This window comes from Ovis canadensis, chromosome 2 (genome assembly GCF_042477335.2).
Source record: "Ovis canadensis isolate MfBH-ARS-UI-01 breed Bighorn chromosome 2, ARS-UI_OviCan_v2, whole genome shotgun sequence".
NCBI classification, from domain to species: Eukaryota; Metazoa; Chordata; class Mammalia; order Artiodactyla; family Bovidae; genus Ovis; species Ovis canadensis.
The window spans coordinates 42,417,659-42,432,591 of record NC_091246.1 but is presented as its reverse complement, the minus strand read 5'-3'; the positions used below and the strand labels follow the sequence as shown (position 1 = coordinate 42,432,591).

The 14,933-nt window shown below is 47.7% G+C and overlaps 1 protein-coding gene across 1 annotated transcript in view; it reads right to left on the bottom strand.

Annotated features, from left to right (window-relative positions):
* LOXL2 (lysyl oxidase like 2) overlaps nt 1-4,693 on the bottom strand; it is a 114,042-nt gene extending 109,349 nt beyond the window's left edge. The window contains exon 1 of the mRNA XM_069574004.1: nt 4,242-4,693. The gene's annotated coding sequence lies outside the window, so the exon portion shown is untranslated. The remainder of the gene's footprint in view (nt 1-4,241) is intronic.
* Nucleotides 4,694-14,933: the final 10,240 nt, after the last annotated feature.

Here is a 14,933-nt window from a genome sequence, read left to right as displayed (position 1 = left end):
ACACAGCCAGCCAAGGAGGGAGAATTACAACTCACGAATCTCATTAATAAGATGTAAACATGACTTCCCCGTTACCCCTTTCCAAAGCAAATAAACACAAGTAGTGAAAATGCTAAAAGTACAAAGTTCTGGTGTCCTCTAGCCTCATCAGACAATGGCAGAATAAACAAAGTTGTCCATAAATGAAGGACTTCAGAGGGGAGCCTCTTTGTTGCCATAGAAGTTAGCCATCTCCAGCTAAAGACGCCAGCAGCCAAAATAATTGGGCAATGATCAGTGAGAGGTAATTGTTCTCAGTGAAATTTCTTCGTGGGCTGTTTATCTCTTCCAGGAATTGCAGCTCCAGTCATTTCACTCATCCTGCTTTCGGAACTAGGAGCCTGAGAAGGGGAAGGATGATGGCTCTTAATTCAGAGGGGGCCACCCTGAGTTCTCCAGAGGTGAGTTGCTTTCCCATAAGCTGGAAAATAAGCCCAGGCTTCCTGACTTTGCCGTTGATTTATCTCTAGCACCAAATGGCCAAATACTAAATGTTTACACTGGGATTTCTGATACCAGGTGAATAGAAAGTGATAAGCCCAGGATAAAGCAAGAGCCAGGATAAATGAGTCAGAGAACAGCTGATATTGCATGAGCAGCACAGAGAAGCAGAACCACCGCTGCCCAGGAAGGAGGACGCTGGGTCAGGTCTTGGCTCTGCCAGTTACCAACTGTGCCATCGGGACAGCTTATCTGTTGACCAGCTCACTCAACTGTAAAATGAATTCAACAAAACCCACCTCATTCTTTAGTGGGAAGTTGTGGGAATCAAATAACACAGGGGGTAGAAAAGTGGTTTGAAAGGAAGAATACATAATTTGAACATAAATCATAGAAATCAACAGAACATAGATCAACTGTAAAAAGACATTTGGGTGGAAATTAGGGGGAAAACTGAACATGGACTGGGTATTCAGTTCAGTTCAGTCGCTCAGTCATGTCCGACTCTTTGCGACCCCATGAATCGCAGCACGCCAGGCCTCCCTGTCCATCACCATCTCCCAGAGTTCACTCAGACTCACATCCATCGAGTCAGTGATGCCATCCAGCCATCTCATCCTCTGTTGTCCCCTTCTCCTCCTGCCCCCAATCCCTCCCAGCATCACAGTCTTTTCCAATGAGTCAACTCTTCACATGAGGTGGCCAAAGTACTGGAGTTTCAGCTTTAGCATCATTCCTTCCAAAGAAATCCCAGGGCTGATCTCCTTCAGAATGGACTGGTTGGATGTCCTTGCAGTCCAAGGGACTCTCAAGAGTCTTCTCCAACACCACAGTTTAAAAGCATCGATTCTTCGGTGCTCAGCCTTCTTCACAGTCCAACTCTCACATCCATACACGACCACTGGAAAAACCATAACCTTGACTAGACTAGATGGACTGGGTATTAGATGATATCAATGAATTATTCTTAACCTATCTTGGTTATTTAATATTTTTAGAGGTCACACTGAAATGCACAGGGATGACAGGATTTTATGTCTGAGATTTGCTTTAAAACACTTCCACTATGGACTTCCCTGGTGGTCCAGTAGCTAAGACTCCATGCTCCCAAAGTAGGGGGCCTAGGTTCGGTCCCTGGTCAGGGAATTAGATCCTACATCCCTCATTTATGCATTCAGGAGTGCGTGTTAAGTTGCTTCAGTCATGTCTATTTGTGACCCCATGGACTGTAGCCTGCCAGGCTCCTCTGTCCATGGGATTCTCCAGGCGAGAATACTGGAGTGGATTGCTATGCTCTCCACAAGGGGATCTTCCTGACCCAGGAACTGACCCATGTCTTTTACATCATCTGCACTGGCAGGCAGGTTCTTTACCACTAGGGCCACTTGAGAAGCTCTAATTAAGAGCTTCTACGTTGCAACTAAGACCTGGCACAGCCAAATAAATAAAAATAAATCTTTAAAAAAAACTTCTGTGAAATAGAAATTGGAAAGGGATAGACAAATATGCATGGCAAAATGTGGATAACAGTCGTAGCTGAGTGAGAAGTATATGGGGGCCCTTTCCCTATTATTGTCTATATTTGGAATTTTTCAGAATAAAAACATGATTTTTAAATAAACAGTGTAGAATGTTCTAGGATACTAGACAGCTTCACTAATGGTCACCTCCCAAAGCACAGAAAATCTGTCTCATGTACAAGGCCCTTGTACAGTGGTCATACAGCTGTCAGAGGGAAAACCTTAGGAAAAGGCCAGGAGAGGCCAAGTGGAGAGGCCAGCAGTACAGGAGACATATGAAAACATCTCCACAGAGTTTCCCATCTGCCATGCAACAAGATGTCAGCCAACTGTAACGACAAGGGGATGCTTCCTCTTCAGACCTAAGTTTCCTATTCAACTCTGCCACTTAACGACTAAACAGCCTTGGACCAAATCACTTTTTTAATACAAAAATCAGAGACAGAAAAATGCTGGTGCGCATGTGCACACATGCACCATGGGATTCACCAGGCAAGAGTACTGGAGGGGGTTGCCATGCCCTCCTCCAGGGGATCTTCCCAACAGAGGGATCAAGCTCACTTCTCCTGCCACTCCTGCATTGCAGGAAAATGCTTTACCGCTGAGCCACCGGGGAAGCCCAATTTACTATGGATTTGATGGCTAGTCCAGAGATGGATTCTAGGCACCAGGAAGGGGAACAGAACAAAAGACAGAGGGAAAGGAACAACTTAGCTAAGGAAGAGTCCAGGGGGTCCGTCGTTCATCTGGAAACTGACCGGGGAAGTGAGCACTTCATCTCCGTCCTAAGCCCCAGTCCTGACCATTAAGTACATAATGCACCATAAATAACTAATTCCACCAGGGGTGACAAATGGTCTTTTAGGGTCCCGGACAGACCGGCTAGCGTGAGGTAGGCCAGGAGCCTGGAGTGGGAATTTTGGATTCAAGTCTCCACACCCACTAACCCAGTGTGTAGCCTTGAGCTTCAGCACTTTTCTCTTGCACAGAAAAGAATCCACTGGACCGATTTGAAGATCTGCGCAGTTCCAAGATTTCAGTGGACGAAATTAACGTGGGGAGTGTTTCTGAATCTCATTCTTACCTCTCTTCTCACGCGGACTTGAGGCTTCCTAGCCTGGAGAAGTTCAGCGCCCTCCCGGGTGGTGTTCAACCGCCTCCCCTCACCCCACCCCCGCTGTGTTTCGGTGGTCTTTCCTGGGGCGGGTGAGAGATGACTAGGAGGAAGGAATTCCTCCGTTTTTTCCAATCATTTCTATCCCGGCGCTGATTTACAGCGACTGCTCTTGCAGGCAGCTACTCCACAGCGCTCCAGATGAGGGTTTGGCGGGTCGGGTAGGGAGAGGTGGGGTGGGGGGGGGGGCGGGGGGACGAGGAGTTGGGGGAGTAGAGGGAAGGAAGGTGTCCAAAGCGCCTGCGTAAAAGTTGCGGGCACTGAAGAGGGATGGAGTTTCAGCATAAAACCAGAATTAGCCCCAAGGCGATCCTGCGTGTACCATCCATGGGTTCGTCTGTGCTGGCGCTTTTCGCTCCAGAGCCTCCGTGTGATAACGGCGGGAGGGGTTTCCTGGTACCCAGACGCGCCAGGAATGGCTACCTGGGGCGCGGAGCGGTCCTCTCTGCCCAGGGGACTCAGCGCGCACTCCAGAGCTCAGCCTAGCCTTTCTGGCAGGCTGACGAGAAAACCAATTCCAGGCATTCGACGCTAGGGCTCTCAGGCTGCGCCCTAGCCCCCGACCTTCGCACACCCGCATCCCAACCCAGTGTGCTCCACATACCCAAAGCCACAGCTCAGGGGACGCCCCAGTGCGCCCCCAGTCCCTCGAGCGCTCCACATCCTCAAAAGCCAGAATTCCAGGCACCAGCGCAGCCCTCAGTGTCGTGGCCCTACGCTGCGCGCTCCTAGGCACCTAGCCCGCACCGGGTCTCGACTGGCTCTGTCCTGCCTGGTTGCAGGCGCCCCTGGCGAGCCACGGACCTAGCGGCCAGCTCCCGGGGGCGCGCCTGCTGCGTGGGCTAACCGGGTTCAGGCGAGGTGGGACTGGGTGGGTCCCGTTAGCCTGCAAGTCCTCGCATCTCCGAGCAACAAGCTTTCTCTCTGTGTGCCCCCCTCGTAGGTCTCGGGTGCTCCACGCACTGCTGAGAGGCGGCCCGTGGGGAGCGGATCCTGAAGACCCCACCCAGACCTCCGCTTTCCCGCGAACCGCCCCGGGGAGGGGGAGGCTCAGGCAGCGCGCTTACTTGGCAGAAGTGGTGCGCACTGCTCGGCTGGGCCAGGCTCTCCACTGGTGGCTCCTCTCTGTGCCCGTCGCCGCGGAGCCCCTTTCCCGAGCAGATGGGGCCGAGCCGACGACTTCTCCGGTGGTTGAAGAAAGCGAACTCCCAAGTTTAGGAAGCCGTGGGCTGGAGTGGCTCCTGAACCCTTTTCCCGGTACTTTTAACCAGCGTCGGACGGCAAATCCCTCCCCGGACCCACCCCCTTCCCTGAAGGCGGCCACCGCAGCAGGCCCGGCCTCCGGCCCCTTTTGTTGTAATTCGAGAGCGACCGCTCCCGGGGCCAGAGGGGCTGTGCCGAGGAGGCTGCGCGCCAACGGGGCAGCCCTTCCTAGACTATTCTCGCCCGGGTTTCCGGAGCCTAAGAAGCTGGGGAGCGGGCTTTTCCTCTGGGAGATTCCTCTACACTCCCCACTCCCGCCCCTGCCCCCACGCAGAACTCCTGGAATTTAACCCTTCGGTGTCTTTATCCGTCCCCAGTAGAGTCCGCGCCGAATCCCTCCCCGTATGCAGAGAGCCTAGTGCTGCCTGGTACCTAATAGATGCTCAATGAAAACTGATGATTGAAAGAGTTCAGAAACATTCATCTGCCTCTCCTGGGGTTTTCCTGATGGGCAAAGCAGTTTCTGGAGGTGACTACGCACAGCCCCCTTCCGGCAGATCGCCTCTCTCCTCTGAGAATCCCTTCCCTCTTTTGTAAATTAAAGGCTTTGGATTCAGTTATCTTTAAGGTCTTTCCACAGTGCAGGGCCGGGTTTAGCAATGCGATCAGGAGCCTGAGCCCGACGCAGCTAAGGATGTCTACGGCGCAGAAGGACATTCCTTGCCTGGCTCGGAGGCTCACACTGAAGACAAAGGGAGGGGGTTATGTGGGCTGAGGGAGCCCTGAGGAGATTCCCCGGGGCTTCCTATGCAAGAGCCAGGTTTGGCCGGGGCAGGAGGTAGCTGCTGGAAAACAAGTCTGTGGGCCTTTGGCGGTGGGGAGAAACCCAAAACAGGGATTTACGTTAAGGATGGGGCTCCTCTTCTTGGTTCTTCCTCTGTTCCCTATTCACACTCCTCTGCCTCCCCAGTAAACTCTAAGCTTCACCCAGGGTAGGTGGGGACTCCCAGTCTCAGCCTCCAGCTCAGACTTGTCTCCTCATCCCTGGTTTGTAAGCCCGTTGTTCTCTAGGACATTCCGTCTGCCACGGCTAACCTGTTGTTTGATTGCTCAGTCCTGTCCAACTCTTTGCGACCCCATGGACTGCAGCATGCCAGGCTTCCCTGTCCTTCCCCATCTCCTGGAGTTTGCTCAAACTCATGTCCATTGAGTTGGTGATGTCATGCAAGCACCTCATCCTCTGTTGCCCCCTTCTCCTCTTGCCCTCAATCTTTCCCAGCATCAGAGTCTTTTCCAATGAGTCGGCTCTTTGCATCAGGTGGCCAGAGTATTGGAGCTTCAGCTTTAGTATCAGTCCCATGAACATTCAGGGTTGATTTCCTTTAGGACTGACTGGTTTGATCTCACTGCTGCCCAAGAGATTCTCAAGAATCTTCTCCAGCACCACAATTCGAAAGCATCAGTTCTTCAGCTCTCAGCCTTCTTTCTGGTCCAACTACCACATCCGTACATGAAAAACCATACACTGGGAAAACCATAGCTTTGACTGTATGCACGTAGCAAGCCCCAAGCTTGGCACCCTGACTCACAGCCCACCCCAAGTCCTGTGAGCTCTTCTCACAGTTCTCCTCCTCACCCTGAACAATGAAGCAGTCCTCAGGTCTGGTGGATGGTACAGGAAAGGGTCAGGAGGGAGGTGGGTGTATTTCTAAAAAGGCAGCATGAGGGATCCCTGGGATGTAGGAAACGTTCAGAGTCCTGACTGGTGGTGGATATCAGAATCTACACAGGTGATAAAATTGTGTGGAACTTACTATACACAAGCACATACACATACTACATACCACATACACACAAAGTGTGAGTGAGGAAATCTGAATTTCAGTGGATTGCATCAACATCTGGTTGTGATATTATTGTACAGTTTGGCAAAATGTCACCATTGGGGAAAGCTGAGCAAAGTGAGTGAGGGCTCTCTCTGTATTGCTTCTTACAACTGCACATGAATCTACAATTATCTCAAGAAAAGTTTGAACCGAAACAAAAAAGCCCACGGTGACTCCAGGGTCCCCAGGATGCAGCCTGAACCCCTTGATACAGCTGAAAGGGCCCTCTCAAGGGCATTTTCAGCCTGCCCATCTCTCAACCATGCTCTCTCCTCCCCATCAAAGGCCTTACTAGCTGTTCTCCATGCCTATTTCATACCCCAGGGCCTTCGCACATGCCATCCTATCTGCCCAGCAACACCTTGTTCTTTGAGATCTCACTCAACTATCACAATCCACACCCTACACAGTGCCTGCACACAGCAGATGCTCAATAATTGCCAGCAGGAAGAGAGCTCTCTCTTCTCCCCTCACCTTTTTCTCTGATTTCCCCCTCTTCTAACCGGTACTCTTCCTGTTAAAGAATTCACCAATAAGGTATAAAATTTATACCTTTATTTATAAACACATTTATAAACACTGTTTTGTCTGATTGTGAAAACAATGAAAACTCCTAGTGGAACATTCAGAAAATATAAGAAAGTATAATGAAAAAAACATTCATCCTGGTGTCCTATCACTTGTAGACAAACATTTAACATTTTGGACTATTTCCTTCATGATACCTCTAAAATCAAATTATCAATAGAGTTTTTGTATCTAGATTTTTTTAAAAAAAAACTATATTATTTGGGGGCACATTTTCCATGTCCTTTTAAACAGCTTTAGACTATTCTAGGCTCTAAAATGACCATGGTCCATAGTGTCATTTCTTAGTCTTTGACATCAAGGTGCTTACAATTGTTACTAATGTAAATCACACCAAGACAATCTTGAGCAGCTATTACGTGGTTCCTGATAATTGTTATGAATGAGACAGCTGACACTCAGAGAGGCAAGGTGATTTCCTCAGAGTCACAGAGGTGATAAGCGATCAGGTTGGGATCTCTGAAGGGTGCCTGATCCCTCCTACAAGTTCTAAGTGGCCCCACACTGGAGGCTTCAGGGCATCCTCTTGGGCTTCACTCACCATCCCCCGTTCTCAAGAGAAAATGAGTGTCAGAAGCTTGCACAGAGTAGTTCCCTGATGCACTTCTGTTGAATTGAACCAAGGACTTGGGAGGCCGCTTCAGGAAAACCGAACACCCTTGTTCTAGGTGAAACAACATGATGGGCATGTTTCTAGGACTGTCGACAATACGATGGCTGTATGTCTCCAAGGCCGTATCTGTCACCCTCCTGTCCCAGGCTCTGTGCTGCCCCAGAGGCACACCCACACAATGGATTCTGAATGCGTTTCTGCCATCAGAGGACCTGGGTTCCAATCCTGGCTCAGCTACTTACTATCCTAGACAGGTGACTCCTTCGCTTCACTTGTCTCGTCTGTAGGAAACAAGCTCATTCAAAAACCTCTCAGAGGAATAAAGGGCTGGATCCACGGAGGAAGCAGCATGATCCCTGCCCTGTGAGAGGGCTCCACAAGTTGCTCTTTGACATGAGCTCCCGCCAGGCTGCAAGGCCGCAGGGAGTAGAGGGCACTGAACTGCACAGACTCACCGTGTGAGCCGAGCTGTGGGCCCCACGCAGGGCTTCCAAAGCGGAGGCAGTGCCCTCCTGCCCCGTCCCACCCCCAGGGGCCACAGGAGTCACATTCCCGCAGGACGAGTTCAAGGGTGTGGACTGCACTCTCTTTTTCTTGGCTCTTGAGTTCTGTTGCCAAGATCACTTTCCTAATGGTCTGGGCATGTCCCATCCTGGCAGCACAGCCCGAGATTCAGTGAATGAGTCTGGTATGCTGGCCGCTGTGGGGAGGCTGGCAGGACAGACAGTGACACACAGGAACAGTGAAGTGGGGGGTCAGGCTACGGGGAAAACCAAAGCTGAGTTAGGAGGAGGGAGGTGAGAGAAGCGTGGGTGCTCTTTCAACCCAGGCTCAGGGGAGAAGGGGCCGGGGGTCTGGGAAGACCCTAACCTCCAAGGGGGCACAGACAGAAATTCAGAGCAATCGGTGTGAAGTGGAAAATCCACATTCCTCCAGGCTCCACAGCGCTTGCACCATTCCTTCGCAATGCATCATTTCCTATTTATGTTAACAGTTACCTGTACATTCAGTTTCTCTCTCTTGTGGGACTCCTATGAGCTCCTTGTGCACAGAAACCATGGGTCCATGTGCTGTTAAACTCTGTGGTCAGCGGCACATGTCACTGATCAGCGTTTGTTGAAGTGAAGCAGATTGAACCGAAACCACTGGAAAGCCTATAAGGCATGATTAAAATAGAAATACTTTTAGTGGATGTTATTCATGATCACTCATACTAGTAAGAATGGAGAAACCAGTAGATTAAATCTATGGAATTGAAATGGCTCCAACTTGCCTGTTAAGTCAAAAGGGAACCAACAACCAATCAGGCAAACATTGGTCCAGCCAGTTGCGAAAGTGATTTGAAATGTGGGTGAAGGGGCCAGGGTATGGGTCTGGAGGGGATTATGGTTAGAGGAGGCAGGTTGGTCAAATATTTCATATATCCCAGTGGTCCTATGTTGGCCAGATATCTATTTAGGCCTTGAATCTGGTTTTCTCAGATTCATTATTGCAACTGCTTTTATTTTTAAAAATTAAGGTATGGTTGATTTACAATATTTTATAAGTATCACGTGTACAGCATAGTGATTTACAATTTTTAGATTATACTCCACTTACAGTTATTATGCTGTGCTTAGTCGCTCAGTCGTGCCCAACTCTTTGTGACCCAATGGACTGTAGCCCACTAGGTTCCTCTGTCCATGGGGATTCTCCAGGCAAGAATACCAGAGTGGGTTGCCATGCCTTTCTCCAAGGAATCTTCCCAACTCAGTAATTGAACCCAGGTCTCCCACATTGCAGGTAGATTCTTTAGAATGAATGTATGTATATGTATATAACATCTTTTTTATCTGTTCACCTGTTGACAGGCGCTTAGGTTGCTTCCATATCTTGGCTATTGTAAATAGTACTGCCATAAACATTAGGGTGCGTGGGGATCTATTTTTTTTGGCCGCGCTTCATGGCTTTCGGGATCTTTGTTCCTCAACCAGGGATCAAACCTGTGCCCCTGCAATGGAAGCACAGGAATCCTAACCCCTGGACCGCCAGGGAATTCTATACATGTATTGGACTGGCCAAAAATTTCGTTCAGGTTTTTGTAACATCTTATGGGAGAATCCAAACAAACATTTTGGTCAACACAATATCTTCTCAAATTAGTGTTTCTGTTTTCTTTGGATACTCAGGAATGGAATTGCTGGGTCATATGGTAGTTCTATTTTTAGTTTTTTACGGAAACTTCATATTGTTTTCCACAGGGGCTGAACCAATTTATATTCTCATCGACAGTGTACAAGGGCTCCCTTTTCTCCACATCCTCACCAACATTTGTTATTTGTGTTCTCTTTGATGATAGCCATTCTGACACTCTCATTGTGGTTTTGATTTGTATTTTGCTAGTGAATAGGGATGTTGAGCATCTTTTCATGTGCCTGTTGGCCATTTGTACGCATGTCTTCTTTGGGAGAATATCTCTTCAAATCTTCTGACCATTTTTTAATTGGATTGTTTCTCTTTTTTTGATGTTGAGTTGTATGAGCTTTATATACATTTTGGATAACAATTCCTTATCAGTCTTATTATTTGCAAATATTTTCTCCCATTCAATAGGCTGTCTTTCAGTTTTGTCAATGGTTTCCTTTGCTATGCAAAAGTTTTTAAGCTTAATTGGATCCCATCTGTTTATTTTTTGGCCTTTTCCCTTTGTTTTAGGAGACAGATCCAAAAAAGATTGCACTGATTTATGTCAAAGAGTGTTCCACCTATGTTTTATTATACGGGTTTAATGGTTTCCAGTCTTACATTCAGATCTTTTTAAAAAGAGGTATTTATTTAGTTGGCTGTTCCAGGTCTTCGGAGAAGGCAATGGCAACCCACTCCAGTACTCTTGGCTGGAAAATCCCATGGACGGAGGAGCCTGGTGGGCTGCAGTCCATGGGATCGCTAAGAGTCGGACACGACTGAGTGACTTCACTTTCACTTTTCACTTTCATGCATTGGAGAAGGAAATGGCAACCCGCTCCAGCGCTCTTGCCTGGAGAATCCCAGAGACAGCAGAGCCTGGTGGGCTGCCATCTATGGGTTCGCACAGAGTCGGACACGACTGAAGCGACTTAGCAGCAGCAGCAGCCAGGTCTTGGCTGTAGCATGTGGGATCTAGTTCCCTGACCGGGGATCAGACCCAGAGCCCCTGCATTGACAGCCAGGGGTCTTAGCCACTGGACCACCAGGGAAGTCCTACACTCAGGTCTTTAATCCATTTTGAGTTTACTTTTGTATATGGTGTGAGAAAATATTTCAATTTCATTCTTTTACATGGAGCTGTCCAATTTTCCCAGCATCATTTATTAAAAAAACTGTATTTTATCCGTTGTATATTCTAGCTTCCTTTGTCATAGGTTAGTTGACCATAAATGGGTGGATTTATTTCTGGGCTCTCTATTCTGTTCCATTGATCTATGATATATCACAACTACTTTTAATGAATGTGTACGCTACAGGCAAGATGTTAGGGAGCAACTTCTGCTTCCTCCTAGGAGGCAGTGCCCCCTAGTGGTCTTGCACAGCACTGTTTAGAGAACATCTGGGCCAATCATCTGCTTTCCCACGTGAAACTAGAAACCCATAGAGCTGTTGACGGGATCACTGTCCCTTGGCAGGTTAGCAGCAGCTCTGAAAACGGATCCAGATTGAGGTCTTCAAAACCCTGGAGAGTCACAAATCTGCTCAGAAAGCACAATTGTCACAAGTGGTTAGGGTGCCTTTGCCTTTTCCCCAGGCAGAGGATTCCCCAGGCAGAATATTCACATATTCCAGTGGTCCTGTGTTGGCTGAATATCTATCAGGCCCTTCTATCTGGCATTCTTAGATCCAGACATCTGCAGTGTTCTATCCATATACTGGTTTTATATTTTAAAAATATAATTTCATTCATACAGTCTATTTTCTAGGATGACTATTCATTCTTTGTCCTCCACTCTGGGTTAATCACTCCCCACCCTCCCTCCTGGAAACCACTGATCCTTTTGCTGTCTCCATGGTTTTGCCTCTTCAGTGTGTCATATCGAAACACAGCAGGACACTACGGTACTTCCCCCTCCCCCATGTCCTCTGCCTGCCTTTTGTCTGTGGAAAACTTTAGTCAAAGGATAAGTGTAATCAGAGAAATGAGAAAATGCAGAAACAAAGGAAAACAGTCAAAGGAGATCAAATAATAATAATGCAGTCATTATGCATAGCCAAGGACCTTTAGTTCCTTCTCAAGGGCCATAGATACTATTTTGAGCCATTGCCTGTGAGCTGTCTTATAGATACTGAAACTCCCATCAGGTCAAAGAAGCGAACTACATGATGGCTAGGTGGCAGCCATGACATAAGCCGCCACAGTTCTCAGAAGTGGCCTCAAGGAAACGAAAAGAAACTGACCCTGGAACTGAAGATTCACCGAACCTAAAACAGTCAAGATGACACTTGTCAGACCACCACATGGCCAACTTCAAGACGACTGTCAGAGCTGACTCTGCTGTTTCTGCAGATAGCTCCCTCTCTCAGCCTGGAAAAGTTCTTAGCCCCCTGCTTGTCGGTGGTGGGCAGGTAGCCTTTGGACAGACGTCTGCCCTTCCTCCCCAGCTGCCAGCATCTGAAGCAAAGCAAACTTTCCACCAACCCTGCCTATTCACTGGCTTTTGAGCACCAAACAGTCGGACCCTACCCCTTTCAGTAACAATACAGTTGGAATCAGATAGTATGTAACTTCTTAAGATCAGCTTCTTCCATGTAGTAATATGCATTGAATGTGTCTCCATGTCTTTTCATGACCTGACAGCTCATTCCTTTTTATTGCTGAATAATATTCCATTGTCTGGATGTATCACAGTTTATTTATCCATTCACCTATTGAAGGACACCTTGCCTACTTCCAAGTTTTGACAACTCTGCATAAAGCTGCCATAAATATGTGTGTGCAGGTTTTTGTGTGGACCTAAGTTTTCAACTCATTTGGATAAATAAATTCAGCACAATTGCTGAATCACGTGGTAATAGTAAGTTTAGTTTAAATGGCTTATACTTTGGATGGAATATTATGCTGCCTTCAAAAGAATTCTTCCATATGCTACAACTTAGATGAATCTTGAGGACATTATGCTAAATGAATGTCAGTCACAAAAAGACAAATATATATGATTCTACTTTTATGAGATACTTATGGGGTTAAAATCATAGAAAGAGAATGTAGAATGATGATTGACAGGGGCTAGGGGGAGGGGAATCAGAAAGTCATTAATAAAGGGTATAGAGTTTCAGTTTTATAAGATGAAGGAGGTGGAGTTATGAGATGGTATAAGGGGGTTATGAAGATGGATGATGATGGTTGGACAACATTGTCAGTCTATTTAGTATCACTGGACTGTACATCCAGACGATCCCCTGGAGGAGGGCATGGCAACTCACTCCAGTGTTCTTGGCTGGAGAATTCCACGGACGGAGGAGTCTGGAGGGCTACAGTCCACAGGGTCGCAAAGAGTCAGACACAACTGAAGCAACTTAGCACACATACACGTGCACGTCAAAGTTTAAGACAGTACATTTGGTATGATGTGTGTTTTACTACAGTAAAAACAATTGGAGGGAAAAGTCACATAAAACAGAGTAATTGTGGGGGGAAATGAATACATTCAGTTTTATAAGAAACTGCCAAACTGTCTTCCAAGGTGGCCATACTATTTCACATCCCATCAGGCAATGATGAACGAGAGTTCCTGTTGCTTCAGTCTTACTGGTATTTGGTGGTGTCAGTGTTCCAGATCTTGTCCATTTTAATAAGTACACAGTGGTGTCTCATTGTCATTTTAATTTTTATTTCTCTAGTGACTTATGATGTAGAGCATCTTTTCATATGGTTATTTGCCATCTGCCCATCTTTTTTGGGTTGTCCTTTGAGTCATCTTTTCAAGTATTTCCTCCACTTTTTAATTGGGTTGTTTTCTTATTGTTGAGTTTTGAGGGTTTTGTGTATTCTGGAAACAATCTTTTGTCAGATATGTATTTTGAAAAGATTTTTCTCCCAGTCTACAGCTTGTCTTTTTATTTTCTGAACAGTTTGCATAAAGCAACTAGAGTTCTATCATATCTTCTTGTCTCCGTGTATGTGTTTGCGCGCGCGCGCGCGTGTGTGTGTGTGTGTGTGTGTGTGTGTAAAATGGCCAGGATTTGGAAGAGGGATAGGTACAAGGAATAACTAAAATTTGATGCAGTTCTTGTCTAGGCTTATGTTGTGCCTTAGGGCTTATATTGTGATTTGGGAGAGAAAACCACATAGACATTAAATAACCAGACAAAGCAGTGTGAGATTCGGGTCAAAATGCCTGGCACCAGGCAATGAGCCTCAGGGATTGGAGAGTCCCGGGGAATGGGGGGAGCACATGGAGTCCGGGGAGGGGTTATGCATGATGGGGGGAAGAGGGAGAGAGGAGGGTAAGGATAGACAGGGAGGGAGGAAGCGGGAGGGTGGTCCGGGCTGGGCCAGGTGGTGGTGCTAAGAGAAAGACACAGACCTGGGAAACCAGCTTAATACTTGTTCAAGGAGTTGCCCTAGGACATCTGGGAACAGGCGGAATGGGGTTGGACACCTAGTGGACCCTGGAAATTTGGCAAAGCCATAGAGCATGGGATAGCAGGTTCCGAAGACCAACTTCGCCCACATTATAATTTTGCTGTTCCCCTCACTCCCCACACGGCCCTTCCCCCAGAAAGTCTCCCACTGAGAGAAGATGGAGACTTTCACCTTGCACAGTCATTTAGAGGGAAAAAAAAGTTTAAAAAAAAATCAGTCTAAATCTCATTCCCAGACACCTGGCTTCTGCCAGCTCTGACCACCTTGTCTCGAAGACGCAGCTAGAGCAGGGAGAGAGCGCGCCAGACAAAAATGAGAGTTTTTCTGCCTAGCGATGGGCTGGCATCTGGCCACAGCCCAGCAAAGCCCTGCGGGTTCCCGGTGCTCTGTACGCCTGCCCAGGTTGCTCAGGGTTGGCTGAGGACACAGCCTGACTCTGGTCCATCCCAACTGCTGGCATTTATGCGGTTCCTACGTGCCCAGAGCCAGTTCAGCACTCTGGGGGAGAGAGAGGAAGCAAGAATCCATCTGTCACCAGCCTCCCACTCCCAAAGAGAAGGCCCCCAAGAGCTCACAAAGGCAGTTGGCTTATTTTAAATATTTGGGAGGGTGGGAGTTTCCAAGGAAGTCACGGTTCCACAAAAAGGCCCAAACCCCAAGGGCAGGAACGCTGCTGTGGACTGAATTGCATCCCACTAAATTCATATGTTGAAGTCCTAATCCTCAGTGTGTTGGTGTTTGGAGATGGGCATCCAAAGCATTGGCCAATCCCCAGTCCCCTCTCTTGATTGATTCCAGTAACTTCTACATTGGAAACCATTCAAATATGTCCCATTCCAAGGACAGAAGCACAACCATTCTTAAGTGATTCACC